General features: G+C 43.9%; 1 protein-coding gene across 6 annotated transcripts in view; it reads right to left on the bottom strand.

Annotated features, from left to right (window-relative positions):
- Nucleotides 1-26,479, bottom strand: part of LOC139553739 (palmitoyltransferase ZDHHC14-like) — a 99,332-nt gene that overhangs the window by 60,149 nt on the left and 12,704 nt on the right. The window lies entirely within an intron of this gene.

The following is a 26,479-nucleotide window of genomic DNA, read 5'->3' as shown; positions in this document are numbered from 1 at the left end:
ACAGCACCTGATCAGACTGGTAAAACCGTTCATAATTTCAAACACACGCCAAAAAATGTAAGTAACAAAAAACGCTCATCAATGAACTGTCCCCAAATTCACAACATAGAGGGAGAGGTGATCCTAAACATGCTTTAGTCTCTCAGAGAGGATGGATTGTTATGAGGCTAGATGACATAGAACAGGGCACAGAGGTGATCCTAAACATGCTTTAGTCTCTCAGAGAGGATGGATTGTTATGAGGATAGATGACATGGAACAGGGCACAGAGAGGTGAGAGGGAGACATTATTCCATTAGTATGATGTTCAACAGCAGGAGGGAAAATGCCTGCAGCGGGAGGACAGCAGTGCTGCCGTTCACAGAGTACTTACACTCTCATTCATTGATTGTGGTTTGAAAGTCAATGCCAAGCAAAATCACATTTGATCATAAAGGCCAAGCTAGAAAGGCAGTGATAGTGATAGGTTGCTGAGAGTGATAAGTGGGAGAAAGGTAGCATACATCCCTGTATGTGTAGACAGAGGTGAGACGAGAGTGGAAATGATCTATAGTCATGTTTTCCATCAGTGTTAGATGGTACTATGTGAGAACCTAAAAACATGGCATGCTAGGAAAGACTAGGTAATAGGGGTGTGCCTAGTAGTCGGACAAAACGAGTATCGTAATGGATATGGGCAATTTTCTGGATACGATTATGATCAGAGTATTTTTTGTAATTAGCTGTGATCGAAGAAAAAGGACTCAGGTGCCAGCACACACCTTTCTCATGTCAGTCATGTGCGAGGTTCTACGTGGTCTAAAGAACTCAACTGGTTACTTTGCCTGTCTGTAAAGAACAGGGCGGGCTCTACGTTCATCCTGCTTACCCATATCCGTTACGATACTCAGAAAGGCACTGGAGCAACGAACCGCCCTTGCTGTCTCTGCCTGGCCGGTTCCCCTCTCTCCACTGGGATTCTAACCCTAACCCTATTACAGTCACTGGCTTACTGGTGCTCTTCCATGCCGTCCCTAGGAGGGGTGCGTCACTTGAGTGGGTTGAGTCACTGACGTGATCTTCCTGTCCGGGTTGGCGCCCCCCCTTGGGTTGTGCCGTGGTGGAAATCTTTGTTGGCTATACTCGGCCTTGTCTCAGGATGGTGATTGAAGATATCCCTCTAGTGGTGTGGGGGCTGTGCTTTGGCAAATTGGGTGGGGTTATATCCTGCCTGTTTGGCACTGTCCGGGGGTATCATCGGACGGGGCCACAGTGTCTCCCGACCCCTCCCAGCCTCCAGTATTTATGCTGCAATAGTTTGTGTGTCGGGGGGCTAGGGTCAGTCTGTTATATCTGGAGTATTTCTCCTGTCTTATCCGGTGTCCTTTGTGAATTTAAGTATGCTCTCTCTCTTTCTTACTCTCGGAGGACCTGAGCCCTAGGACCATGCCTCAGGACTACCTGGCCTGATGACTACTTGCTGTCCCCTGTCTTCCTAGGTTCATTGTTTGCTGTTTGGGGTTTTAGGCTGGGTTTCTGTACAGCACTTTGTGACATCAGCTGATGTAAGAAGGGCTTTATAAATACATTTGATTGATTGCTCTGATTGGATAGAGTGAAGTTGTATTTCTCCATAATTTCACCCGATCACTTTTCCTCAATGTTTTTGGTCTGATAATATAGATTGCTGCTGCCTGCTACTATGATAAATCACACAGCAAGGACGTTTGCTATCAAGCTATAAATGTGTAAAATATCTTACAAGCGGGGCAAGTAAAAAAAATAAAAAATAAATACGTACAAATAATGAAAACGCTGAGTGACAGCAAACTTGTCTGCCTGCTGCAAGTTGAGGGACACAGACACAGACACACACACCTAATTTGCAGTGAGAACGTGCAGGGAGGTATCTTGCCCACATCTACTTAGGCATATTAAAAAACTTTTTTTTCTCCGATCACCAATATCATCTGATCCGACTATAAACTGTGCATTTACAGATACGATTATGAGTATGGCCATGTTGGCAAAACCGTACTAGGTATGCAAAGATATTGTGAATCAGGGAGCATTGGTGGTTGACTATCCAGCAGAGTTATGGCAGGCCTGTTCCATCACCATTCTCCAGATGGCAACACCTTGGGAGCCTGGCCATATCCACGGTGCTACAGAACCAGGGTGACAGCCAGGGTCAGAAGGTGGAAGCCAGCACTCCCACCAACCTGGCCACACTATTATAAGCCTACCATTCTTTGGTGCTTGAGTGGAGGATGGGAGTCCAAAGCTGAAGCTAAGGATCCAACAATGTTAAAACACTGGCTGGTAAAAAGTAACCATCTCACGTGAACTAGCATAAATTAATGCAGCCAAAACTTCAAGAATTTTGGCCAAGATGTGAGAGGTGGGTATTGATTGGCAGATTGGGGTTGTGACTGACAGAATCTTCCAATCCACTGGCTGTCTTTTCTGGGTGGCTGCATCAGATGGCTGCATGTGCCTGGCTTGCTGGCCTGCCCCCAGGGCACACCCTGGTCAATGCCCACCCCCTTCCCAAGTTCCCATCCCTCAGTAAGGCTGCTGCCAGGCCAGCTGGGGGACACTACATCCTGTAAGCTTTATTAATACCACGACTGGCCAGCAGTTGCTGTCGCCAGCTGGCTAACACACCAAATCTGGACCTGCTATAAAAAGTGATCAAGTAACAGCGAAAGTAGCTCCTGTTTCACCAAGTTCCCAGAGCAACAGAGAAAATGAGTTCCCACAGAAAGTGAGGGTAAAAGTAAAGCCGTGTGGATGAAACATGGTGGTAGTGTCCTCTGTCCTGTTGTCTGGGACATCAGCTAGGGTCTACTCTGCACAATGATGGGATAATAGCAGGGCTGGCTGGGCTAATATCCCATGGTTCCTGTTCTGCCAGAGATGGACTAAATGTGATCTGCTGTGTGCCTGGAAATTGTCTGTGTGTGTGTGTGTGTGTGTCTGAGCACGGACTCTTCCACAGTCACATGCTGGTAGAGCAGAGGGTATAGCAGAGTTACAGACCAGAGGCAGGTCATAGTGAGACTCTTTCTACAGCTCAACCAAGGGTGAGCATACCAACTCACTGACATCATCACCCTCTCTGACATAGTCTGGGAGAGAGGGAGAGGGAGACCCACGATTAAGTGCACTGGAGATGGTGTAGCAATGGAGTTGCAAAGAGACTGACTATGAAAGCATACAACCCACTACATGATGAAGCTCTCATTCCCATGAGGTAGTACAGACCCAGTGGATCCCCCTCCACCTCTGTCTGTTGAGAGATCATGTCGTTCTGAGCACAGCTGTCCCTGTGAGGAGAGATTACAGTGAGGAAGATGTACTCCAGAGGCCTTCTCCTGCCCTGCCTGACAATGTAATCCATTACCAGGCCAAATCCTCAGAGCCAAGTTTGAGCCCTGCTAGAGCTGGAGCTTGATATATATAGCCCATCACCACCATGACCCTGCAGTATAGAAGGCCAGAGTGGAACTAAGAGTCCTTCACTCTGACCATAGCAGTCCAATAGTGTGTCCATTAATCCAGTGCCATTGTCTGCTTTTAATGATGGAAACCGCTAAGCAAGATGGAATGAAACTACAGTTTGAATGTCTTTTTGCTGTCATCATATGGATGGTACCTGTGGACACTAACCTGCCCCTCTGTGGGAGGGTTAACCCAGGCTAGGATGAGCAGAGTGATTGTTCCTTTCTGCTCTTGATGCATCCTGGGTTTGTTAACCTCTCTTGGGTAGGGGGCAGTATTTTGAAGTTTGGATGACAAACATGCCCAAAGTAAACTGCCTGTTACTCAGGCCCAGAAGCTAGGATATGCATATGCATGGTAGTATTGGATAGAAAACTCTAAAGTTTCCAAAACTGTTAAAATAATGTCTGAGTATAACAGAACTGATATGGCAGGCAAATATCTGAGGAAAATCCATCTAGGAAGTGGATTTTTTTGATGTGGGTAGTTTATTTGAATGCCTATAGAGTATCTAATAGACAACCTGAGGATTAATTATAAACATCGTTTGACATGTTTCGACAAACTTTACCGGTAGTATTAGGATGTATTCCGTCTGCATGTTTTGACCGCATTTGAGCCAGTGGATTACTGAACAAAACGCGCCAACAAAACTGAGTTTTTTGGATATAAAGAGGGACTTTATTGAACAAAACAAACATTTATTGTATAGCTGGGACTCGTGACTGCAACCAGAAGAAGATCTTCAAAGGTAAGTGATTAATTTTATCACCATTTCTGACTTTTGTAATTCCTTTACTTGGTTGTAAAATGTTTGTATGCTTTTGTAAGCAGGGCGCTGTCCTCAGATAATCGCATGGTATGCTTTCACCATAAGCCTTTTTGAAATCTGACAAAGCGGCTGGATTAACAAGAAGTTAATCTTTAAACCGATGTATAACACTTGTATTTTTATGAAAGTTTATTATGACTATTTCTGTATTTTGAATTTGGCGCTCTGCAACTTCACCGGATGTTGGCCAGGTGGGACGCTACAAGAGAGGTTAAACAGTATAGATCCCTGCACTATCTGAGACCTAATCTGCACAGCCTTGGAGAGAAACAGAAAGGTCAAATTGCTGTTGTGTTGTCATGGTGGAGTACCAGAAAGGAACAGAATGTATGCACTATTTATGTGCGGCTTGTTTGGCGGAGGGAAAATAACAATAGACACCAAACCGATTCATCCCACTTATACAGGGTCCAACAGACAGCCCATACAAAACCATGAGGCTCAAAATAACTGTAGGAAGGCGGTCTGCTTTTCACATAGCTGAACAGATAATTGGATCAAACAAAGTCAAAATCAATTGTGTTATATTAAAAAGTGAGCTTTAGTTCTCAGCACACCATCAAAAAAATACAGACAACCAGAGGCCACACTAAGCTTACACTGTTATTGTTTTGGGATAGGCTATTATCACTACTGATGTATGATTTTAATTTGATCACTCTTTTGTTACTGATAATTCATCTGCACAGCAGGAAATGCAGATGAGCTTCTTAATATACACAAATTCACCGAAAACACTCACTTTTAATTATTAATTTTTTTAACCTTTATTTAACTAGGCAAGTCAGTTAAGAACAAATGTCCTTTCTAGGACATGCGTTCCGCTAGCGGAACCCCTGACAACATTCCGCTGAAAAGGCAGTGTGGGAAATTCAAAAATATTTTTTTGAAATATGTAACTTTCACACATTAACAAGTCCAATACAGCAAATGAAAGATAAACATCTTGTTAATCTACACATCGTGTCCGATTTAAAACATGTTTTACAGCGAAAACCCAACATATGATTATGTAAGATCACCGCCAAGTCCAAAAAACACAGCCATTTTCCCAGCCAAAGATAGGAGTCACAAAAAGCAGAAATAGAGATCAAATTAATCACTAACCTTTGATGATCATCAGATGACACTCATAGGACTTCATGTTACACAATACATGTATGTTTTGTTCGATAATGTGCATATTTATATCCAAAAATCTTAGTTTACATTGGCGCCATGTTCAGAAATGCCTCCAAAATATCCGGAGAAATTGCAGAGAGCCACATCTAATAACAGAAATACTCATCATACACTTTGATGAAAGATACATGTTTTACATAGAATTAAAGATACACTTGTTCTTAATGCAACCGCTGTGTCAGATTTCAGAAAAACTTTACGGAAAAAGCATACCATGCAATAAATCTGAGACGGCGCTCAGATATAAAAAACATTTCTCTGCCATGTTGGAGTCAACAGAAATACGAAATTACATCATAAATATTCCCTTACCTTTGATGATCTTCATCAGAATGCACTCCCAGGAATCCTAGTTCCACAATAAATTGTTTTGTTCAATAATGTCAATTATTTATGTCCAAGTAGCTACTTTTGCTAGCACGTTTAGTACACATGTCCAAACGCTTGCGCAGATCCAGGCGAACTCCGACGAAAACTTCAAAAAGTTATATTACAGGTCGAATAAACTGGTCAAACTAAGTAGAGAATCAATCTTCAGGATGTTGTTATCATAAATATCCAATAACATTCCCATCGGAGAATTCGTTTGTGTCTCTAGAAGTAATGGAACGCAAGACGATATCATTTGGAATGCGCGTGATCAGGAACTGGCAATCTGCCAGACCACTGACTGAAACAGCTCCCATCCGGCCCCACATCACAGTAGACGCTTCATTCAACGTTCTACAGACTGTTGACATGTAGTGGAAGGTGTAGGAAGTGCAAACAGATCCATATTCCACTGGGATTTCAATAGGCGATGAGTTAAATCTACCAGCCTCAGAATTTCCACTTCCTGTTTGGAAGTTTGCATGCCATATAAGTTCTGTTATACTCACAGACATAATTCAAACAGTTTTAGAAACTTCAGAGTGTTTTCTATCCAATAGTAATAATAATATGCATATATTAGCATCTGGGACAGAGTAGGAGGCAGTTCACTCTGGGCACGTTATTCATCCAAAGTGAAAATGCTGCCCCCTATCCCTAAAAAGTTAAGAACAAATTCTTATTTTCAATGATGGCCTAGGAACAGTGGGTTAACTGCCTTGTTCAGGGGCAGAACGACAGATTTTTACCTTGTCAGCTCGGGGATACTACAACGCTCTAACCACTAGGCTATATTAATAACAGTACTCCACTTCTCATGTTGCCAAATTTTCGCCAGCTAATAGTCTAACCACCAATCTAGCAACATTATGGACTAAACATTAAAATCCTGTTGCTGCAGGATTATTTTGCTGCGACAATATTGGTTAAATTTTGATTCTACATCTGTAGTAGTACACCAGAGTGGGCAGATGAATAAATCTCACAGATGACCTGAATCTCTGGTCCCTACCGCTCGTATTTCTCCTTGCTCTGGAGAGCTCACACAGTAATGGAGGGTGATAAAGCATTCTGAGCCCTAAGCACTCGTGTGTTTATCCCTGTCAATGCAGGCCAGATTCAAGGCTTGCTGATCGATTGAATTTACAACACACAGCAGGCTGGAGAGGCCTATAATCCCTGCCTGTTTTGCTCCAGCTAAAGTGAAGGGAAACCCACAGGACCTACTGTGACATGAAATCCATTCAAGGTGAGCTGGTGTCATCTGTAGGGAATGGACAAGGTTTAACAGTTCAATGCCTTAGAAAGAGACAGGTGCCTGAAAATGTAAGACATGAAGAGCTAAGGGAATCACGACGAGGAGTAAAACAAGGTAGGCCTAATTGTTTGAAAAGCACTAGGCTACACTACTGACCAAAGCGGTTTGACACAAGAAAGAAATCTAAATGCAATGACTAGTGGAAAGGTTTCAGGGGCAGTCTCTCAAGCCCTACACTGCAAGTCCATTTAGCCAGAAAAAGCAGACAGAGACATGTCAAATCTCTAGGAAACAAAAATGAATGTCCAAATTCGTTACTGGAGCTCTTTTCATCTACCCATTCAATCTGGCTTCCATTCAGTCTGATTGGTCACATATCGCATTGAGGAATCCAGCAATTACCAGAGCTAATGAAAAATCACTAGGGATGTGAAGCGCTTTACAAGGCTTATATAAGGCCATATCTCCACAGCCCATCACTGCGAAGCAAGGTCGGCGTAGCTTTCAAGACTTTCTTGGAAATTTGTAAGCATTTCTGCTCTGTGCTTTTCCTGTCAAACTGTTCATGATAATCTGAACCAAGGACAGCCAAAGTGGGTATTTAGTCAAGCTTTTAGTTGCTGGATATTGGCGGGAACTGGAACATGCTGTCATACACGTTGATCCAGAGCATCCCAAACAACATTACTTTCTCTCCACAGAACACGTTATCCGGTTGCTAAGCAACAGTTTGTCTAGACGAAACCAGTATCATGCTAGCTCATTTAAATTGTTCAAACTAAATACATACTGCAATTCCAACCACAAAACCTATTTTCTTTGATTTTAAGGCTAAAAATACAACATGCCTTTTTTTTGCACTTATGGTAACAACATTTATGCCGGTATGGTACGGAAAACAGTATGACGGTCTGGATACCGTTCAACCCGAGCACAAAATACACTGCTCAAAAAAATAAAGGGAACACTTAAACAACACAATGTAACTCCAAGTCAATCACACTTCTGTGAAATCAAACTGTCCACTTAGGAAGCAACACTGATTGACAAATTTCACATGCTGCTGTGCAAATGGAATAGACAACAGGTGGAAATTATAGGCAATTAGCAAGACATCCCCAATAAAGGAGTGATTCTGCAGGTGGTGACCACAGACCACTTCTCAGTTCCTATGCTTCCTGGCTGATGTTTTGGTCACTTTTGAATGCTGGCGGTGCTTTCACTCTAGTGGTAGCATGAGACGGAGTCTACAACCCACACAAGTGGCTCAGGTAGTGCAGCTCATCCAGGATGGCACATCAATGCGAGCTGTGGGAAGAAGGTTTGCTGTGTCTGTCAGCGTAGTGTCCAGAGCATGGAGGCGCTACCAGGAGACAGGCCAGTACATCAGGAGACGTGGAGGAGGCCGTAGGAGGGCAACAACCCAGCAGCAGGACCGCTACCTCCGCCTTTGTGCAAGGAGGAGCAGGAGGAGCACTCCCAGAGCCCTACAAAATGACCTCCAGCAGGTGTCTGCTCAAACGGTCAGAAACAGACTCCATGAGGGTGGTATGAGGGCCCGACGTCCACAGGTGGGGGTTGTGCTTACAGCCCAACACCGTGCAGGACATTTGGCATTTGCCAGAGAACACCAAGATTGGCGCCCTGTGCTCTTCACAGATGAAAGCAGGTTCACACTGAGCACATGTGACAGACGTGACAGAGTCTGGAGACGCCGTGGAGAACGTTCTGCTGCCTGCAACATCCTCCAGCATGACCGGTTTGGTGGTGGGTCAGTCATGGTGTGGGGTGGCATTTCTTTGGGGTGCCACACAGCCCTCCATGTGCTCGCCAGAGGTAGCCTGACTGCCATTAGGTACCGAGATGAGATCCTCAGACCCCTTGTGAAACCATATGCTGGTGCGGTTGGCCCTGGGTTCCTCCTAATGCAAGACAATGCTAGAGCTCATGTGGCTGGAGTGTGTCAGCAGTTCCTGCAAGAGGAAGGCATTGATGCTATGGACTGGCCCGCCCGTTCCCCAGACCTGATTCCAATTGAGCACATCTGGGACATCATGTCTCGCTCCATCCACCAACGCCACGTTGCACCACAGACTGTCCAGGAGTTGGCGGATGCTTTAGTCCAGGTCTGGGAGGAGATCCCTCAGGAGACCATCCGCCACCTCATCAGGAGCATGCCCAGGCGTTGTAGGGAGGTCATACAGGCACGTGAAGGCCACACACACTACTGAGCCTCATTTTGACTTGTTTTAAAAGGACATTACATCAAAGTTGGATCAGCCTGTAGTGGGGTTTTCCACTTTAATTTTGAGTGTGACTCCAAATCCAGACCTCCATGGGTTGATAAATTTGATTTCCATTGATAATTTTTGTGTGATTTTGTTGTCAGCACATTCAACTATGTAAAGAAAAAAGTATTTAATAAGAATATTTCATTCATTCAGATCTAGGATGTGTTATTTTAGTGTTCCCTTTATTTTTTTGAGCAGTGTACATCATCCAATATCTCAACCCATGGACGCCCTCCTGACTGTGTAGACTAAATGCAAAGTTTACTGACAGACACTAAAGGAGTGTGCTTCCCGAATGCGCCGATAACTACTGCCTCTGCCGCTGGGAGACAAGCCACATGTAATGGCGAAAGAGTCAGGTCACAGTGTGTTAAGGAGTGACAGGGTGATGGAGATGGACAGATTCCAAGCTGAGGCCATTAAGGAGGGCAGACCCTGCTACATCAGGCCTTTACTTTCCCCACAGACATGGATCTACATCTACTGCACCAATTTCAAGACTCAAGACTTTCAATTTGTAGCCTTGGACACATTGATGTGGTCATCTTTCTGAAGAATTGGCTAATCGAAATGGCATAGGGGGTGACTGATGAGGCCATGACCTTTGTAGTGGGACATTCTTTTTTTTTTTAAATGGGACAGTTCTCCACCATTCCTTATATTTCAGTTCAGTGACAAACTATGAAAATAAACCTGGACTTTGAAAGGGTTAGCCTATTGTTGCCATGGAGACGGACACTATTCACTGTCAATCATGGGGAATTTTCAGAGGGAAAGTGGTTACTGTGGAAACAACCACACAAGTGAACCGAGTAAACTGACAGCAACATGAAAGAAGAGAAAGACGGGTAAAAAGAGGTATGATGGAGAGTGTATGATGAAATATATTCAAATCCTTTTCATTCCAACAAACCATCAAGTTATAGAGGAGTCTGAATTCAGCTTTCGCTTTGATATCGAAATTGTGGCAGCAAACAAGATGGAAGTCATTACAGCGTAGGGAGACAATTTGGCTTGATATGTGGGTGGGGGATGTCTTTTATAACTTCTGTTGTCTCTTGGCATAACTTTCCTCTTCTCAGTTTTCAAGACATGTTTTTTTCTGTGGTTTAGCACAAAGTGAATTGAGTTACTTTTCCCCTGCCACATGTCATTACACAGTACACAGAAATCTGATAAACATTTCTGCAGTCTGACGATCATCGACTGAGTTGTTTTGTGTATTTGTGCATGGGTTAATGTATGATGTAGCCTAAGGGTAATATGCCAGAACCCCACCCAGCTTACGTTCCTTAAAGTGATCAGGTTCTCAGAGCAGGCTGAATTAGCCCATGTTGAAAGCTTTAGACTGAAATCTAAACATGTCTCTATAACTCTCTCACTGTGCTGCTTCTAATATCATTCTAGGTTTGCACTGGTCCAGGACATTTCAAACAAGAACAATGATCGTGATAAAGGTCCACTGTCTCACGCAAACTAGGCCTACTGAATTTGGATTCTCATAACAAGAATAAAGAAAATAATATTCAAAGTTATTGGATATATCCAAAGTTCCTGTATTTCTCTACATGAGCGCTCTGTGAATAGAAATTTAAAAAATCCAACCGTGGGAAAATGTTCTGCCCTGCATGAAGTTATGACTGACAAATCAAAACAGAGAATACAAAATAAACAAACTGAGTCACTTTCTGTGCAGGAAAGGGTTAACTTGTTTCTTGGCCTATGTGATCAGTGTGCACAGAGGTCAGCGATAGCAAAGACCGTAAGTGAAGCAGTTGGTCCATTTTGACCAAAGCAGCAAACTACCTCCTCTTCTAGGGCTTGTGTTCACATCACATTCCAGTCGTGTATCAAATATCTCCAAAAGGAGATGTAGAGTAGAGTCCTGCATCAAGTTAGATAACCACAGGGAACCGTGGGTGACCACCCCCCCAAAAAAATGTAACAAATAAAATCAGCTGGCAGGTGGAATTAATAACATTTCAACCTGCGGGCCGGCTCGCGGTTCAGAACAATTATTTTGCAGGTCGTTTTAAAATCAAAATATTTGTTTGACAAACCCAGAAGCTAGTTGTGTTGAATTATGTTGCGAATTCCATTAGGCTGTGAGCAGTGAGGCAGACACAGCCTAGGCTCCCAGCCACGCAGCAAGAAAAAGGAACAGGGAACAGTCCATTGGTAGGCCTATGTGTGGAGCTGAAACATTTAAATTTGCCCATTTGAAGGGAAAAATTCCCTTCACCTCATGACAATGTGTTGCCAAGCTTATTTTCCTTGATTCCTAGCTTTCTAACAGAAGAAAGAAAAAAGGTTATGATGGTGAAATACACCATTGTGGAAACAGATGCTGCGCACGTCAAATCCCCAGTTTAGAAGGATTTTGGAGTCATCCTGGACAAGGACAACAGCCTGGTAAATGGATACACAGCCTGGAGAAGTGCAAGCAGGTGTTAGTTTACTGAATTATCAGTTATTACATTCATTCAGGCTTTCATTCATTTAGACTATACAGCGGTCATATAAAGTTTAAACCTGTGCGGCTGGTAAACCTTTGAGTAGCTATTAGCCTACTAAATAAACGTAAGCTATTTTTGCAGCCTATAGACTATTCGATTTTGAAAATGTATTTTTTAAGTTTCAATTAAATATTTGACCATCTAAACAATATTGAATGTCAAATCAAATCATCAAATCAATTTGTCACGTGCGACAGTGAAATGCTTACTTACAGGCTCTAACCAATAGTACAAAAAAGGTATTAGGTGAACAATAGGTAAGTAAAGAAATAAGACAACAGCAAAAAGACAGTGAAAATTAACACAATGCAGATAGCCCGGTTAGCCAATGTGCGGGAGCACTGTTTGTTCGGGCCAATTGAGGTAGTATGTACATGAATGTATAATTAAAGTGACTATACATGTATGATAAACAGAGAGTAGCAGCAGCGTAAAAGAGGGGTTGGTGGGGTTGGGCACACAACGCAAATAGTCCGAGTAGCCATTTGATTACGTGTTCAGGAGTCTTATGGCTTGGGGGTAAAAACTGTTGAGAAGCCTTTTTGTCCTAGACTTGGCACTCCGGTACGGCTTGCCATGCGGTAGTAGAGAGAACAGTCTATGAATGGGGTGGCTGGGGTCTTTGACAATTTTTACGGCCTTCCTCTGACACCGCCTGGTGTAGGGGTCCTGGATGGCAGGCAGCTTAGCCCCAGTGATGTACTGGGCCGTACGCACTACCCTTTGTAGTGCCTCGCGGTCGGAGGCCGAGCAATTGCCGTACCAGGCAGTGATGCAACCAGTCAGGATGCTCTCGATGTTGCAGCTGAAGAACCTTTTCAGGATCTCAGGACCCATGCCAAATCTTTTTAGTTTCCTGAGGGTGAATAGGCTTTGTCGTGCCCTCTTCACAACTGTCTTGGTGTGTTTGGACCATTCTAGATTGTTGGTGATGTGGACGCCAAGGAACTTGAAGCTCTCAACCTGCTCCACTACAGCCCCGTCGATGAGAATGGGGGCGTGCTCGGTCCTCCTTTTCCTGTAGTCCACAATCATCTCCTTAGTCTTGGTTACGTTGAGGGATAGGTTGTTATTCTGACCTCCTCCCCATAGGCTGTGTCGTCGTTGCCAGTGATCAGGCCTACCACTGTTGTGTCGTTTGCAAACTTAATGATGGTGTTGGAGTCGTGCCTGGCCATGCAGTCGTGGGTGAACAGGGAGTACAGGAGGGGACTGAGCACACACCCCTGGGGAGCTCCAGTGTTGAGGATCAGCGTGGCAGATGTGTTGCTACCTACCCTCACCACCTGGGGCGGCCCGTCAGGAAGTCCAGGATACAGTTGCAGAGGGAGGTGTTTAGTCCCAGGATCCTTAGCTTAGTGATGAGCTTTGAGGGTACTATGGTGTTGAACGCTGAGCTGTAGTCAATGAATAGCATTCTCATATAAGTGTTCCTTTTCTCCAGGTGGGAAAGGGCAGTGTGGAGTGCAAATGAGATTGTGGATCTGTTTGGGCGGTATGCAAATTGGAGTGGGTCTTGGGTTTCTGGGATAATGGTGTTGATGTGAGCCATTACCAGCCTTTCAAAGCACTTCATGGCTACGGACGTGAGTGCTACGGGTCTGTAGTCATTTAGGCAGGTTGCCTTTGTGTTCTTGGGCACAGGGACTATGGTGGTCTGCTTGAAACATGTTGGCATTACAGACTCAATCAGGGACATGTTGAAAATGTCAGTGAAGACACCTGCCAGTCGGTCAGCACATGCCCAGAGCACACGTCCTGGTAATCTGTCTGGCCCCGCAGCCTTGTGTATGATGACCTGTTTAAAGTTCTTACTCACGTCGGCTACGGAGAGTGTGATCACACAGTCGTCCGAAACAGCTGATGCTCTCATGAATGCCTCAGTGTTGCTTGCCTCGAAGCGAGCATATAAGTGATTTAGCTCGTCAGGTAGGTTCAGGTAAAGGTATTGTTTTGTTATGTCAGCTATAGGCTTTCATTAGGTAACAAGGCTTTCTTTCCAAAGCAATTTGAGTTGTCAATGTGCCGAATCGTGAAAATAAGACAGGCCTATCGTTCTTCAGTCATGGCATGGTTTCCTCTCATCCAAATGTTGAATAGACATGCAGACAAATTAATTAATGCAGGGAATGGGATAAGCCTAATAGCCTACAGTCGTGGCCAAAAGTTGAGAATTACACAAATATTAATTTGAGTTAAGTCTGCTGCCTCAGTTTGTATGATGGCAATTTGCATATACTCCAGAATGTTATGAAGAGTTATCAGATGAATTTCAAAGTCCCTCTTTGCCATTCAAATGAACTGAATCCCCCAAAAACATTTCCACTGCATTTCAGCCCTGCCACAAAAGGACCAGCTGACATCATGTCAGTGATTCTCTCGTTAACACAGGTGTGAGTGTTGATGAGGACCAGGCTGGAGATCACTCTGTCATGCTGATTGAGTTCGAATAACAGACTGGAAGCTTCAAAAGGAGGATGGTGCTTGGAATCATTGTTCTTCCTCTGTCAAACATGGTTACCTGCAAGGAAACACGTGCTCTCATCATTGCTTTGCACAAAAAGGGCTTCACAGGCAAGGAGATTGCTGCCAGTAAGATTGCACCTAAATCAACCATTTATCAGATCATCAAGAACTTCAAGGAGAGCGGTTCAATTGTTGTGAAGAAGGCTTCAGGGCACCCAAGAAAGTCCAGCAAGCCCCAGGACCGTCTCCTAAAGTTGATTCAGCTGCGGGATCGGGGCACCACCAGTACAGAGCTTGCTCAGGAATGGCAGCAGGCAGGTGTGAGTGCATCTGCATGCACAGTGAGGCGAAGACTTTTGGAGGATAGCCTGGTGTCAAGAAGGGCAGCAAAGAAGCCACTTCTCTCCAGGAAAAAGATCAGGGACAGACTGATATTCTGCAAAAGGGACAGGGATTGGACTGCTGAGAACTGGGGTAAAGTCATTTTCTCTGATGAATCCCCTTTCCGATTGTTTGGGGAATCCGGAAAAAAGCTTGTCCGGAGAAGACAAGGTGAGCGCTACCATCAGTCCTGTGTCATGCCAACAGTAAAGCATCCTGAGACCATTCATGTGTGGGATTTCTTCTCAGCCAAGGGAGTGGGCTCACTCACAATTTTGCCTAAGAACACAGCCATGAATAAAGAATGGTACCAACACATCCTCCGAGAGCAACTTCTCCCAACCATCCAGGAACAGTTTGGTGACCAACAATGCCTTTTCCTGCATGATGGAGCACCTTGCCATAAGGCAAAAGTGATAACTAAGTGGCTCGGGGAACAAAACATTGATATTTTGGGTCCATGGCCAGCAAACTCCCCAGACCATAATCCCATTGAGAACTTCTGGTCAATCCTCAATAGGCGGGTGGACAAACAAAAACCCACAAATTCTGACAAACTCCAAGCATTGATTATGCAAGAATGGGCTGCCATCAGTCAGGATGTGGCCCAGAAGTTAATTGACAGCATGCCAGGGCGGATTGCAGAGGTCTTAGAAAAAGAAGGGTCAACACCGCAAATATTGACTCTGCATCAACTTCGTGTAATTGTCCATAAAAGCCTTTGACACTTATGAAATGCTTGTAATTATACTTCAGTATTCCATAGTAACATCTGACAAAAATATCTAAAGACACTGAAGCAGCAAACTTTGTGGAAATGAATATGTGTCATTCTCAACTTTTGGCCACGACTGTACTACTCTGGAGTCATAAAAACAATTACATAAACGTATGTTATTTGTCAGGTCACGGATGGGCTCTCGGAACAATTCTATGTGGGTGGGTCGGGTTGTGAAGAAAAATCTATCGTGATGTCGGATGAGGCTCAGAATTGATGTTACAGGCGTGGGGTGGGTGCGGCTTCAAAAAACTGAATTGTGCAGGACTCCGTGCAGGACTCGACAGGTGTGGGTGTGCTGACACAGTAGATGTCCCACTGGGTTGAACGACGGCAGTGTAGACAAGTTGTCTCTAGGGGGCCTGGCCTAAGAGCTCATTCCGGCTGAGAGATTGGGTCAAGAAAAACACTCACTAGTCGTGTATGTAGCCTAGTACATTGTCGTCACTAGTTACCATAAACCACAAAGTTATAAACCCTGCCTATTTATACAATTGATATTCTTAAAAATGTGATTTAACTCTTAACCGTAACCACACTGATAACCTTACGCCTAACCGTACCCTTAAATTAACATTTTTGACTTTGTGGTTGTGCTATCTAGTAGAAATCCTAGTGCATGCAGTTGTGATAAGTCCTCTGACATGTTCATGTAACCACTTGTGTGACCTATTATACAACTTGAATGACTATTTTACAGCAATGTTATTTATGAATTGACAGTCCATGGCAGAATACTATATATGCTGACTGAATGGAACATATGGACTTTTATTGTCAAATGGAGAATGGAGCCTTCATACACATGCTGAAGTCATAAAGAGACAGTGCACTGCCATTTGCAGACAATGCCGGTCTTGACATTTCAGTCTTGTTATGGTTTGCATGGTGTAGAGACCGTCCATCCCCTCACCAGCATGTATCCAATTACAATTACAATCCAGCTCAGACACAAGAGGTATGTGGCAGGGTCTACAGTCAATCACGGATTACAAAAAGAAAACCAGCCCCGTCGCGGACCAGGATGTCTTGCTCCCAGACAGGCTAAACAACTTTTTTGCCCGCTTTGAGGACAATACAGTGCCACTGACACGGCCCCCTACCAAAACCTGCGGGCTCTCCTTCACTGCAGCCGAGGTGAGTAAAACATTTAAACGTGTTAACCCTCGCAAGGCTGCAGGCCCAGACGGCATTCCCAGCCGCGTCCTCAGAGCATGCGCAGACCAGCTGGCTGGTGTGTTTACGGACATATTCAATCAATCCTTATCCCAGTCTGCTGTTCCCACATGCTTCAAGAGGGCCACCATTGTTCCTGTTCCCAAGAAAGCTAAGGTAACTGAGCTAAACGACTACCGCCCCGTAGCACTCACTTCCGTCATCATGAAGTGCTTTGAGAGACTAGTCAAGGACCATATCACCTCCACCCTACCGGACACCCTAGACCCACTCCAATTTGCTTACCGACCCAATAGGTCCACAGACGACGCAATCGCAACCACACTGCACACTGCCCTAACCCATCTGGACAAGAGGAATACCCATGTGAGAATGCTGTTCATCGATTACAGCTCAGCATTTAACACCATAGTACCCTCCAAACTCGTCATCAAGCTCGAGACCCTGGGTCTCGACCCCGCCCTGTGCAACTGGGTCCTGGACTTCCTGACGGGCCGCCCCCAGGTGGTGAGGGTAGGTAACAACATCTCCACCCCGCTGATCCTCAACACTGGGGCCCCACAAGGGTGCGTTCTGAGCCCTCTCCTGTACTCCCTGTTCACCCACGACTGCGTGGCCATGCACGCCTCCAACTCAATCATCAAGTTTGCGGATGACACTACAGTGGTAGGCTTGATTACCAACAACGACGAGACGGCCTACAGGGAGGAGGTGAGGGCCCTCGGAGTGTGGTGTCAGGAAAATAACCTCACACTCAACGTCAACAAAACAAAGGAGATGATTGTGGACTTCAGGAAACAGCAGAGGGAGCACCCCCCTATCCACATCGACGGGTCAGTAGTGGAGAAGGTGGAAAGTTTTAAGTTCCTCGGTGTACACATCACGGACAAACTGAATTGGTCCACCCACACAGACAGCGTTGTGAAGAAGGCGCAGCAGCGCCTCTTCAACCTCAGGAGGCTGAAGAAATTCGGCTTGTCACCAAAAGCACTCACAAACTTCTACAGATGCACAATCGAGAGCATCCTGTCGGGCTGTATCACCGCCTGGTACGGCAACTGCTCCGCCCACAACCGTAAGGCTCTCCAGAGGGTAGTGAGGTCTGCAGAACGCATCACCGGGGGCAAACTACCTGCCCTCCAGGACACCTACACCACCCGATGTCACAGGAAGGCCATAAAGATCATCAAGGACAACAACCACCCAAGCCACTGCCTGTTCACCCCGCTATCATCCAGAAGGCGAGGTCAGTACAGGTGCATCAAAGCAGGGACCGAGAGACTGAAAAACAGCTTCTATCTCAAGGCCATCAGACTGTTAAACAGCCACCACTAACATTTAGCGGCCGCTGCCAACATACTGACTCAACTCCAGCCACTTTAAAAATGGGAATTGATGGAAATTTATGTAAAAATGTACCACTAGCCACTTTAAACAATGCCACTTAATATAATGTTTACATACCCTACATTACCCATCTCATATGTATATACTGTACTCTATATCATCTACTGCATCTTGCCATCTTTATGTAATACATGTACCACTAGCCACTTTAAACTATGCCACTTTATGTTTACATACCCTACAGTACTCATCTCATATGTATATACCGTACTCTATACCATCTACTGCATCTTGCCATGCCGTTCTGTACCACCACTCATTCATATATCTTTATGTACATATTCTTTATCCCTTTACACTTGTGTGTGTGTATAAGGTAGTAGTTGTGGAATTGTTAGGTTAGATTACTTGTTGGTTATTACTGCATTGTCGGAACTAGAAGCACAAGCATTTCGCTACACTCGCATTAACATCTGCTAACCATGTGTATGTGACTAATAAAATTTGATTTGATTTGAATTAGAACACATCTATGGTGGAATAGCATAGTATTTGCAACTACAGTGGGGAGAACAAGTATTTGATACACTGCCGATTTTGCAGGTTTTCCTATTTACAAAGCATGTAGAGGTCTGTAATTTTTATCATAGGTACACTTCAACTGTGAGAGACGGAATCTAAAACAAAAATCCAGAAAATCACATTATATGATTTTTAAGTAATTCATTTGCATTTTATTGCATGACATAAGTATTTGATCACCTACCAACCAGTAAGAATTCCGGCTCTCACAGGCCTGTTCGTTTTTCTTTAAGAAGCCCTCCTGTTCTCCACTCATTACCTGTATTAACTGCACCTGTTTGAACTACCTGTATAAAAGACACCTGTCCACACACTCAATCAAACAGACTCCAACCTCTCCACAATGGCCAAGACCAGAGAGCTGTGTAAGGACATCAGGGTTAAAATTGTAGACCTGCACAAGGCTGGGATGGGCTACAGGACAATAGGCAATCAGCTTGGTGAGAAGGCAACAACTGTTGGCGCAATTATTAGAAAATGGAAGAAGTTCAAGATGACGGTCAATCACCCTCGGTCTGGGGCTCCATGCAAGATCTCACCTCGTGGGGCATCAATGATCATGAGGAAGGTGAGGGATCAGCCCAGAACTACACGGCAGGACCTGGTCAATGACCTGAAGAGAGCTGGGACCACAGTCTCAAAGAAAACCATTAGTAACACACTACGCCGTCATCGATTAAAATCCTGCAGCGCACGCAAGGTCCCCCTGCTCAAGCCAGCGCATGTCCAGGCCCGTCTGAAGTTTGCCAATGACCATCTGGATGATCCAGAGGAGGAATGGGAGAAGGTCATGTGGTCTGATGAGACAAAAATAGAGCTTTTTGGTCTAAACTCCACTCGCCGTGTTTGGAGGAAGAAGAAGGATGAGTACAACCCCAAGAACACCATCCCAACCGTGAAGCATGGAGGTGGAAACATCATTCTTTGGGGATGCTTTTCTGCAAAGGGGACAGGACGACTGCACCGTATTGAGGGGAGGATGGATGGGGCCATGTATCGCGAGATCTTGGCCTACAACCTCCTTCCCTCAGTAAGAGCATTGAAGATGGGTTGTGGCTGGGTCTTCCAGCATGACAATGACCCGAAACACACAGCCAGGACAACTAAGGAGTGGCTCCGTAAGAAGCATCTCAAGGTCCTGGAGTGGCCTAGCCAGTCTCCAGAGCTGAACCCAATAGAAAATCTTTGGAGGGAGCTGAAAGTCCGTATTGCCCAGCGACAGCCCCGAAACCTGAAGGATCTGGAGAAGGTCTGTATGGAGGAGTGGGCCAAAATCCCTGCTGCAGTGTGTGCAAACCTGGTCAAGAACTACAGGAAACGTATGATCTCTGTAATTGCAAACAAAGGTTTCTGTACCAAATATTAAGTTCTGCTTTTCTGATGTATCAAATACTTATGTCATGCAATAAAATGCTAATTAATTACTTAAAAATCATACAATGTGATTTTCTGGATTTTTGTTATAGATTCTGTCTCTCATAGTTGAAGTGTACCTATGATAAAAATTACAGACCTCTACATGCTTTGTAAGTAGGAAAACCTGCAAAATCGGCAGTGTATCAAATACTTGTTCTCCCCACTGTATGGTGACCCAGAAGGTTAGTCCATGTTGGCATTCTCTACCAAGCATATGGATGACTCAGTCCGGGACTAGGGTCATAAAATTTTGTCAGACGGGTATTGTCATGGAAAAGACTGGTCTCACGGTAATTGATCGTTACTAAACGTATTTGTTAATTATCTCCAGGCCTCCATGCATACAAGACTCTGATGTGCACCTTTGCAACATCTACATTTAAAAAAAATCTAATACGTCAATTGAATATACACCATCAAAATAAATGTATTTATTTTCGTCAGGTCTAAAGAAACATTATGATATAAAGAAAATGTATTTCAGAAGAATAGAATATGAGTAGGCCTACTGTATGTTATCTGGTTATGTACCATGCCATAGGCTGTAGGCTTGTTCATTTAGCAGACAAGATATGCTTATAAGTCTCATACCATTATTTTATAGTAAGAAGAATATACACGACCGGTCAAAAGTTTTAGAACGCCTACTCATTCAAGGGTTTTTCTTCATTTGACTATTTTCTACAGTTATTAATTATAATAAAACACACAGAAATACGAGCCTTTGGTCATTAATATGGTAAAATCTGGAAACTATCATTTTGAAAACAAAACGTTTATTCTTTCAGTTAAATACAGAACCATTCCGTATTTTATCGAACGGGTGGCAACCCTAAGTCTAAATATTGCTGTTACATTGCACAACCTTCAATGTTATGTCATAATTATGTAAAATTCTGGCAAATGAATTACGATCTTTGTTAGGAATAAATGGTCTTCACACAGTTGGCAACGAGCCAGGCGGCCCAAACTGCTGCATATGCCCTGACTCTGCTTGCACAGAACGCAAGTGACAATTTCCCTAGTTAATATTGACTCCTAACATGCATTCATTTTAACTAAATATGTAGGTTTAAAAAAAAAAAACATACTTCTGTGTATTGATTTTAAGAAAGGCATTGATGTTCATGGTTAGGTACATTGGTGCAACGATTGTGCTTTTTTGCACAAATGTGCTTTTCTTAAATCATCACCCGTTTGGCGAAGTTGAAGTAGGCTGTGATTCGATGGTAAATGAACAGGCACCGCATTGATTATATGCAACGCAGGACAAGCTAGTTAACCAAGTAATATCATCAACCATGTGTAGTTAACTAGTGATTGTGAAGATTAATTGCTTTATATAAAGATATGTTTTATGCTAGCTAGCAACTTACACCTTGGCTCCTTGCAGCCACAAGGTAATTTTGATGCTGCACTCGCATAACAGGTGGTCAGCCTGCCACGCAGTCTCCTCGTGGATTGCAATGTAATCGGCCATAATCGACATCCAAAAAGGCCGATTACCGATTGTTATGAAAACTTGAAATCAGCCCTAATTAAATCACCCATGCCGATTAAAAATCGGTCGACCTCTAATCTGTATGCCCTCGAATAGCAAATGGAGGCCGTGCTTTCTCGCAGGTCCGTAAAAAAAAAAATGCCTGTCAGGCTCCTTCGGTTTTATAGCAGACCATGTGCCTAATATGAACAAGCTGACAAATGAATATAAAAACATTTATTTCACTCCAGGCATTAACCACTGTTTGAGGAGCATGCTTTCGCTGCGTGACAGGTGATATTCCGCCCAAACTCTGTATGCCATGGGCTCTCCAACCTTGTTCCTGCAGCTACCCAGTGCTTCATTTGGGAAACCAAGTGAAATCTGTTCAGGAACATCAATAGTAATCTTCTTTTTTTTCTCGCAACGAAACATACATTTCACTAAACTGTCGACAGCCCCTCTGCACGCTGGAGAAAGGAATAAAAGAGAGCGAGGAGGAGATGGAAACAGATGGTGGTGAGATGTTCTGTATAGCTAAAGTTAATGTCACCCAATTAATTATGAAAATATTTAACATCCCTATTACTAGGCTATTCAAAATCGCCCTGCATAATCAATGAACCAACTGCATCGCCTAGGGCTCTAAGTTCTCTCCCAGACTCGTGGATAGACATTTTGGAGGATAGCATAAGTCCATCCAGTATGCATAATAATACAGTACACACAAAGGCAATGACTAAAAACGATTTACTTTTGGAGTATAGGTTAGATCAATTATGTACCAAATACATCTTAAATCAGTTTTGGTTTATGTTTTGCTGCCATGCGTAATAAGTGAAAGGCTATGTATTGTATAACGGCAATCATTTTAATAAAATAAAAAAATGGGTGGGGGGGCTTGGGCTTATAAGCGTATGCATAAGCTCAAATATGTATATGGATTTCAAACAATCTACACAACAACCATGTTTTACACTCAGTTTCAACCTGCTGTTGAACTTCTTTCTTCAAATTGATCATGACAGAGAGGTGAGTTTTAAAAGCATGATACTGTTTTGATGACCAGTGTTTGATGTGATTTTCGATTGCATTTGCATTGATGTTAGAGTGGTTAGAGGGACAATAGAACCCTGAGTACCAGGCCATTAGGACCTGATGGAGGGACAATAGAACCCTGAGTACCAGGCCATTAGGACCTGATGGAGAACCCTGAGTACCAGGCCATTAGGACCTGATGGAGAACCCTGAGTACCAGGCCATTAGGACCTGATGGAGAGACAATAGAACCCTGAGTACCAGGCCATTAGGACCTGATGGAGGGACAATATAACCCTGAGTACCAGGCCATTAGGACCTGATGGTAGTTTGCGAGTTGGGTACTACCAGCACATGTCCAGACTACATAACAGGAGATTACAGTGACTCAACTGTCATGTGGAATTTTGTTGCAGTCATGACTGTGGCGATAATACAGTCACTGCAACAGCCCTATCCGGGACTGCAGTTACAGCATAGCTAGGCCACCCCGTCACCCAAAATAACACAAAGAGTAACACAGAGTAGCTCAAGGCAGTGTCACTAAATCCTTTGCCCACCCTTCCAAGTTCTTAAGAGACCTCACAAAAGCAAATAAAACAGTGATTTCAGGCATCATTAAAATCGGGTTTCAGGAGATCTGATGGCAAACTGCAGCGGGGTCAGACCCGGTGTCTTCTGACACTCTTTGGACAGGTTGTTACCTGGAGTCAGATTCCGGGGTACGATGTACCACATCTCCCTCCAAGCATGGTGCACCAAGCCTCAGCTATGTCTCGTCAATTTCCCCTGCCCTGCCACAGCAGCTCTTTTTCCTTGTTTTATAACTGGTTTTCCACCTCTCTCGGCTTAAGGGTCAAACTGCCGTCTCCCCCCCTCTGAGTTTATCCATTGGGTATTATAGCACTGACCTACTTTATCAGTAGGGAAATATTCCATTCCCGAAACGATTAGTCTCAAATGAACAGCGTACCACCAGAAAAATTACACCCACAGACCCCTCTCAGCTTGCACGTTCTCCAGCTCTTTCTCTGATCGCACCGCTCTCTTCCCTCAGAGCCCACTGCGAGGGCTGGTAGCTGGTGAGGTGAACCAATGCTCAATCTGGAGGTTTGGCCTAATTGTTATGGAGGCCTCTCTCTTTTCAATGCATGAGGATGACAATCAAAAAAGGCTATCCAGAATTAAAGCAGACTGTACAAATCCATGGAGGATGTTGTGGGTTAGGATTATGCAGTGCTGCGTACCATATGGGGAGTTTGAGTTTCGGAGCTTGCCATCACTTTCAATTTTTTTTTAAGTTTCAATTGCGTCTCTCAGACATAAACATGCATTTTACATTCCATGTGTGACATCTTGACTCCATTGTATGTTTACCACAAGCAGACTGTTTCCTGCATTTCACTAGAGGAACCTCCACATGTGGTGCCATCATGTTGAAGCACTGAAGTTCTACAGAAGTGACATCAGCCCATCAGTCAAAAACACCAACACTGCTTCAGATCAGCCTATGGCCTAGATAGACAGTTCAACACTCCTTGTCTAGGCTAATGGTATGCCTAACACTAAATCGCCACTCAATATTCCAGTTAACTCACTGTCATCACCACATAAACACAGATGAGACTATAGGAACACACCACCCCTCTGCAATTTAAACAAATAGTTGGGTAATGAATCAAAGGACAAAAAATGTATGAACTTTCTCATTACTAAAACTAACATAATGAACACAGTGATTTGAGCTTCACGTTTTGAGCTAAGAGGTCAAAGGCCAACAAAACACTATAGATGCTTGAATCTGAGCCAAGCCCATTTCCCCTCCTACAACCTACACTACATTTAAAATTAATCTGTGCTGTTTTCAGTAGGAAGCAATACCGTTCTGAAACAGGAAGAGGAAGCAAATTAACAGTCAATCAGGATTCTGTTTGAGCAGTCTCTTGGAAATACTCTGAACGTGAGTCAGAAGTGTCAGATCCATGTCCTGTTGTTCCGGGTTCAAAAGCAAGACTCAGGAGAGTAAGTTCATCATCACCGGGGGCATCTCGCACAATATTTTTTTATCTCTGAGGTGCCTGAAGGTCTTCCCACTCATTTTGGCTCCAGCAGAGAAGATTAATCGCAACAATAACCAGACACAGGTTACGGACATCACGTCCCCTATACATTATTTACCACTTCTCACAGATCTTAATGGAAGGCTCCCATTTTACCAGAGTACCTAGATTGTCCAGCAGGCTACTGACAATTATCGCCTACGCTCACAGGACTGCATGTCCACCAGATGCGTCAAACTCTTCGCGGTCCGGCGGAAGTCATTCATTGTCAATGGAGCAGTCTGCAACGCTGCGTTGGGGATGCCGCACTAGACTTTGGTGCGTTCTGTGTACTGCATGCATTCAATATTTTCAACTCATGCGTTGCTTTACCGTGCAGTGGTACAAGCAGAGGTTCATAAACAGTCAAGCTAACGACAAAGCTAACCACTTTCCTGTATAGCTTATCCAAAAAAATGAACAGCACCTAGCTCCCACTTTCCAGCTAATTATTTCCCATTCAACTGACCAGGTAATCCAATCGTATTGGCAATGTGTCTCCCTGCAGCATTTTTAGCATGGAGGCGCCGGTAGCAAAATGACCTTCTCCATGCTGTAAACCATTCTGCAGGCTTGCGAAGCACATGTGTGTCAAGTATGGAAAATGCGGACTAGACATCTGGCAAAAACAACATTCGGCAAAGCTCATGCGCATCTGGTGGACATACGGCGTAAGGCCCGAGCTTGGTAAAAACATTTTTTCCCCAGTACTCTGTCCCCCTCTACTTGGAACGAGCTACAAAAAGGACTTAAAGTACAGGAAATCGTCTCAAATTATTTTTGTTCGATTTTACAAAGCCGCACTATGGCGGACCGTGTAAAACAACCCATTTCAATTGATGGGACAATACATACAGGTGTTGAACCACTTCTCCATAAACTAATATGCCTGTTCAATGTGTGTAAACTGAGGTTTTAAAACTGGAGTGCTTTGTGTTTTATGTTGTAAATGTTTGAAATTGTGTGTGCTACTATTTTGGCCAGGTCTCTCTTGCTAAATAGATGATAATAAAATCTTCCCAGCAGCTTGTTGTGAGATGTGGCAATGCTCTTTCACAGTTGCCTAGTGCCTATGTTTCAAATCATTAGAACCCCCAGAACTAGAGTACTAGGCTGTAAAAGGCTTTAGAGACGATCAATACCCTCTGATCTACTACAAACAGCCTGGGGGGGACAAAATGTGCATAAGTGGGAAGCTATGTAAAGCTGCTTGCATGAGAAGTTGACGATGTTGTGCAAGAGAAGAAGCTGCTATGTGAAAGATAAGTGCTTTATCTAATGCTGCATTTGCAGGACAGAATGAAAATGATTAAGCAGGCTAGTTAGCCATTAAGCAAGTTGATAAAAAACATTGCTGAAAGGTCCATTAATTTCTCTGCGCGTAGACCATTAAAACAGCAGCTTTAGTGGCCTTTAGCAAAGAGTATTCATTACTTTTTAATCTATAGCCTATGGATTCAGAGCTTTGTCAGCATTATGTTTAATTGGATTCTCATTGCACTTAATTGCATCTACACAAGGGCAGGGCATGAACCTACCCTGGAAGAAATTATTTGTCTGTCAAGCACAGTGAAAGCTGTTATGAATTAGTCGTCATGTCCTCTGGTAGCATGATGTGCTACCAGCAGAGCAACAATCAAAGCTTTGCAGAGCAGAAGTGTGTGTGTGTGTGTGTGTGAAAATCCTTCCAAATGTGTTAGTATAAACCGCCAACATATGCAATGCACTCAATTACCCCCACCCAAGTGAATGGACATAGGTAGAATGAGAAGGCTGTGTGACACA

The sequence above is a fragment of the Salvelinus alpinus genome, chromosome 25 (assembly GCF_045679555.1).
Source record: "Salvelinus alpinus chromosome 25, SLU_Salpinus.1, whole genome shotgun sequence".
NCBI classification, from domain to species: domain Eukaryota; kingdom Metazoa; phylum Chordata; class Actinopteri; order Salmoniformes; family Salmonidae; genus Salvelinus; species Salvelinus alpinus.
This window is presented reverse-complemented; position numbering and strand designations above follow the sequence as displayed.